This window comes from Mastomys coucha, unplaced genomic scaffold, assembly GCF_008632895.1.
Source record: "Mastomys coucha isolate ucsf_1 unplaced genomic scaffold, UCSF_Mcou_1 pScaffold13, whole genome shotgun sequence".
Taxonomy (NCBI): Eukaryota; Metazoa; Chordata; class Mammalia; order Rodentia; family Muridae; genus Mastomys; species Mastomys coucha.
The window spans coordinates 78,908,961-78,915,077 of NW_022196895.1; positions in this window are offsets into that span (position 1 = coordinate 78,908,961).

A 6,117-nucleotide genomic window follows, 5' to 3' on the forward strand; every position below is an offset into this window, starting at 1 on the left:
CCAGGAGAGGTGCCCCCCACCTCTCTCTCTCTCCCTCTCTCTCTCTCCCAGCTAATACATGAGAATAAGGAAAAAAAATATTGAGCGGAGATGTATGGACTCATGGTGACACGTACCAAAATCAATAGCTGTAGCACTGTTGTAAGCCACTGGGAGATTTGTTGTAAGAAATGTGTTGGTGAAATCTGACAGGTGGTGAAGGTGGATGGAGAGGATCGAGTCAGAAGATAGTCAATACCTTGCAACCGTGTGGCTGAGAAAAGGGAGCAAACTGGGATGCAAGAGTGGGAACCTCAAATCTGCTCGTGGAGGACAGGATAAAGGCTCCCTAGTGATGTCCACGTTTCTGGAGTGTGGGAATATACTGCTCTTCATGTCAAAAGAGACTCTGTAGATGTGATTGAAGTCAAGGACCATGAGATAGGGAGAGGATTATGTAAGTGGGCTTTTGAGAAACACAGGGTCTCTGAGATGGGAAGAGTACCAGAGAGGATGCAGCAGAAGTGGGAAGCTGTGACTGCTTCCTCCGACGGGGATTATCAGGTGAAGAGTGTGGTGTCTCTAGATGCTAGACGAGGAAGGAAAATAGTTTTCTTGAAGTCTCCAGGATGCACGCAACCCTGTGGACAGCTGGACTTCAGTCCTGTACCAGGCAGCTCAGACTTATATCATCGTACAGTTCTAGAGATGAATCTGTGTGATATGTTAAGGAAGCCACAGGACACGGGAAGTAGCTTATGATGAAAAAGGCCCTCCCTGCTCTCTCACACACACTCGCACATCTCTGTGCTGGGATAAAACTCCATGAGCAGATGCTACTTGGAGCAAAAGGGTTTATTTCAGCTATTTTCATATCGCAGTCTGCCTTAAAGGAAGTTGGGGCAGAAGTTCCAAGCAGGAACCTGGAGGCAGGAACTGAAGCAGAAGCCATAGAGGGATGCTCAGCTGCTTTCTTATGGAACCCAGGACCACGCCTATAGGTGACACCACCTACAGTGGGCTGGGCCTTCTTCTACCAATTAGCATCAGGAAAAAGTCCCACAGATTCACCTACAGGCAATCAGATGGAAAGATTTTTCTTAGTTGAGGTTCCTCTTTCTATTTGAGTCTAGCTTCTGACCACAAAACAAAACCACCACCCACTGGGACGTATACCTGGGTCCTTCAAAGAAGAAAGAGTCTTGACAAAGTTATCACGATCAGCATTTCGAGGAGTCCCAGAGATTACTCAAGACTTGAAATAATCATTGAAGAGGCGCTTCTTGGGATCCATGGCAACCAAGAGTTTTGAGATTTTAATGCACCTTCTCTCCAGTCTCCCGAGTTCTCTGGGCACTTTGGAAACCATAGGACATCTGTGGAAACCGCAGCCGGTGTAGTAACGAAGAATAGTTCTGGGATTCAGCCAAAGCTCCGTGACCACAATACTGGGTAATGATAAACCCTTAAAAATTTAAAAATAAGATTGCGCCTGTGTTTATGCTCAGGTAAGTTTATATGTACCGCGTGTGTTCCGGTGCCCTAGGAAGCTGGAAGAAGGAACGGGATCCCCTGAAACTGAAGTTACAGGCAGTTAGTTGTGAGATGCCTGATGCTGATGCTGGGAACCACACTGGTTCCTCTGTGAGGACGGATTCGTGCTCTTAGCTGTTTGGCCATTTCTCTGGCTCTGTGATGGGTAATATTTACTTCCGACTTGACTGGACTTTTGAATCACTCAAGGGACACTATTCTGGGCATCTGTGAGGCATTTCCAGGGAGGTTTACCACGAATGTGAGTAGCAGTAGCCTATTGGGGGTAGGGGAGGGGTTCCTGGACTGATAGAAAGAAGACAGCGAGCGGGGTACTCACAGGCAGCTTTCTCTGCTTAGCTGCAGACACCATGTGACTGTCACCTCACGGTCCTACTGCAATGACTTATTATGGGGGGACTGCACCTTCCTTTAAACTGTACAACACAGTAAATCCTTCTTTAAGTTGCTTTTGTCCTAATGATGAGAAAAGTGATTTGAACATCCACCGTGTGACCGGATTCACAGCTCTCTGAAGAAGCTTCCTCATTGGGTAGTGGTTATTACTTGATTCGACTCAGAACTCACTGACGAAACTCACTGATTTGCCAGAAAATCTGTCTCCTGGGCATTTGTTGTTAACAGTCAGCTGCGAGTGTTTAGCAATTTAGTTGGCGGAGACCAAGCCTGGCCCCACCCCTGGCCCCACCCCCCAGGGAAGGAAACGCCCATCTGCAGCACTGAAAACTGCTGATGCATCCTGGGAGACCAGGGCTTTACTCTCTGCATACCCAGGGAGCTACAGACCAACATCCTCCATAAGTATAAGTGAGAGAAAAAAAATACAGTGATGTGTTAGCAGGCCAAGTCCAAAAATACCTTCCAAGGCTGTATAACACGAGTCAATGAGAATCCAAAGTTGGTTCAAAATTAAAAGCGAAATAACTTGATGGAGAGGAGACTCCCTCCCAAGCCACGAGAAATATAGAAAAGCCATTAAAAATGCATCACTCCTTTGTGACAGACATTGTTTAGGAAGGTGAGGTAGGAGGGAACTCTTCCTTGATTTGATAAAGTGCATCTGCACTACACCAGGTCAGTGTCGTCATGGCGCAGATCCAACAGCTGCATCCTCTTTAATGGGCAATGATGGAGAGCGTCTCCCGAGTTCAAACATGAAGCGTCTCCTGAGTGCAAACATGAAACTAGAACATTACCTCTTCTAGTCAAAGCACATGGGAGTTTCCAACCAGCAAAACCAGACAAGAAAAGTAAGTTTAAGGCATGTACACAGGAAGGAAAAAGGGAAAGTGTGTTCCTTCACGAATGACAAACAGTTGTGTGTATAGAAAATAAACAAGGCAGATGGACACGCACAGAGGAGGTGGGGGAGGGGAGAGGCAGGAAGTGGGAGGGGGATAGAGACATAAGAAATAATAAACAATTAGAGCCTGCCTGCTCACCAGATAGGATACAAGATTGATATAAAAAATTCGTTCTGTTCTATAAGCAAACAGTAAGACAACTCGAAAATAAAATCAGTAGTATGTCAAAAAGACTAAAATAGAAGTTAATTTAACAAAAGAAATGTCAGGCCTGCATGCTGAAGATTATTAACATGCTGAGAAAGTGATAGGGATCTAGGCTCATGGGCTTGGGAGGCTCCATACTGCACAAACGGAGACTCTCCTCAAGTTGACCCGAGTGTTCGAAAATCTAGCAGATTTTGGAAAAGGATTTTGACAAGTAGCTCCTAGCTGTCTCCATGGTGAGGCTGTAGAGATGATTCCGCACCAGGGCCATCGGCTGTACAATCATGAGGAGTGGGGTTTGCATCCCTGCAAGTGTATACCAAGCCAGGTGTCTCATGCACACCCATGATTCTGGCTCCAAGTGTAGGTGGTGTGTCTCTCTTCATGTGTGTCTATGCATGCCCGTGGTGCTTGTGTCTGTGTGGTGTATCTGTGTTTCTCTGTGTGTGCCTTGTATGCACATATCTGTGCTGTGTGTATGTGTGTATGTGTATATTCATATATGTGTGTGTCTCTCTGGTGTCTGTGTGTGTGTCTTTGTGTGTGTGCCTTTGTGTGTGTATGGGGGGGGGGCTCATACCACAGTATGAGTGTGGAGGTCAAAGGACAACTTTTTAGAGTCACTTCTTTCCTTCCAGCATGTTGGTCCTCAGGATTAAATTTGGGTCATCAGTCTTGGTGGGAGACACCTTTATCCATGGAATCATCTTTCTGACCCTAAAAGCTTAGAGAAATCTTTAAGGTCTTGATACAAATGAAATTCCTAAGATGTTGCACTAAGACCACCATTCACAAAAAGGAGCTGAAAAGCCTTGTCACACTTTCTACCTAAAAGTACCAATAAGGAAAGGAAAAGACAAGAGAAAGAGTTAAAGAAAATATTTACAAAACGATTTCTAGTAAAGGGTTTATATTTAGAATTTATGAAAAAAACTCTTAAAACTCAATGAGAGAATGACAACTCTCTCTCTCTCTCTCTCTCTCTCTCTCTCTCTCTCTCTCTCTCTCACACACACACACACACACACACACATGCACAACATAGACAAGGTTACGAATTGATATTTACTGTAGGAAGATGTATGGGTGACTACAAAGTATGTGGGCAGATGCTCAGCCTGCAGATGGCAGATACATGTAAACAAAACCATTTCACACCCACTGGTAAGGGTCTGAGCCACAAGAGAGATGGCAGATGGCATTTGTATTGATCATTTTTCTTATTGCTGAAACAAGATATTTGACCAAACCATGGGAAGGAAGGAAGAAAGGAAGGAAGGAAGGAAGGAAGGAAGGGAGGAAGGAAGGAAGGGAGAAAGGAAAGAAGGAAGGAAAGAAGAAAGGAAGGAATGAAGGAAGGAAGGAAGGGAGGAAGGAAAGAAGGAAGGAAGGAAAGAAGAAAGGGAGGAATGAAGGAAGGAAGGAAGGGAGGGAGGAAGGAAAGAAGGGAGGAAGGAAGGAATGAAGGAAAGAAGGAAGGAAGGAAAGAAGAAAGGAAGGAATGAAGGAAGGAAGGGAGGAAGGAAAGAAGGGATGAAGGAAGGAAGGAAGAAAGGAAGGAAGGAAGGGAGGAAAGAAAGGTTTCTTTTGGTTTCCAGTTGTAGGGATCTGTCCACTATGGCAGGTAAGGCGTGGTACCGGGAGTGTGAGGTACCTGCTCAGTCAGGAGACAGAAAGTTATGAACATTGGCATTTAGCTGGCTGGTTCTTTCTCCTTGTTTCATCCAGCCTCGGATGCTAGCCCGTTGAAGTGGGTGGCCCACATCCAGAATGGGTCTTCGCTTCCTAGCTAAATTTCTTTGGACACACCTTTGCAAATGTGCTCCGAGGTGTGCCTCCTAAGGGATTCTAAATCCAATGAAGTCAACATCGAGGATGGATCATCGCAGGGCTCCGGCTACCTACTTTATTCTTGACTGTTTTCAAACAAGACCTTCTATCTACATACAAATACTTTCTTGGAATACTTTATTTCTGGGGAACAACCATTAAAACATACAAGAAAGGAACCCAGAAAGCCTCTTCCATTCTTTCCCCTGCTTGCTTGGTACCTGGCAGCTGTAGAAACACCAGCCAGACTCTCCGAGTGCACCTGAGGATGGAGAGAAGATGTCTCAGCCCACAGCTGCTCCCCTGCACTGCAGGCTCCTGCATTTCTGCAGTTTCTATCCCAATGCCTTCTCATGGTGATCCCATGATTGCTGTGCCAATGGTTTTGTTTCCAAATGAGGTGTTTTGCATGTGGTGAACCAGAGAAAAGTCTCCTTGCTCATAGCTTTCCCCCCTGATGTTGAGTTGGTTCAACTGTCTTTAAATTCAGCTTAAATTGAAGTGTGCCCGATGAAGAACATACAGGAAGGATAAATGCTATTGTATGCCATTTTGTTCCTGACAGCATCCTATTTCATTTTTATGTAAAAGTTTCATTTTGTGCACTAAATTTTCCAACTTTTCAGTTTTAGTGTTGAATTTAGTTCATGATTCAAAAAACTTTTTTTCCTGCCTTCTTATTCTGCTCCTTCTTGGACCAAACTTATTGAAGTTGAAACGCTCTTTCCTCTTCACTCCCCCGCAGAATTCATCATGTGAGGAGATGCTAATGAGATGTGACTGAGGAAGGATGCACAGGTGTATCATCCCAGCTCAGATTGGCAACTCTCTGACATACACAGCACAGGCGCACGCGCACACATACGTGGGGAGCTGCGCCTGATCAAAGACTTCCATGTGGTTGAACTTGGCAATGGTTTTGAAATGTTGACAACTGTCAAATTAAGATCACCCAAGCCATTTCACAGGCTCAAATTTGGATGCAGGTCTCAGAACAGAAGGAGATAGCTACTGGCTACTGCCCAAGCTGCTTCTCCATCCATCATTCAGTTAGCCGTCCCTTATGCAATGAAGCAATGCAGAGTGGCGAGGTTAGCACCCAGCACTGGAAATCGCTGCTTTCTGCATTTATCCATGTTACAAGGAAGGACATGGAGAAGCCCTGTATTGAAATGTGTGCATATTTGTTCACAGGGACTGTGCTTGGAGGGAGATGGTCTCTCGTTTAAATCCCCCTCCTTCT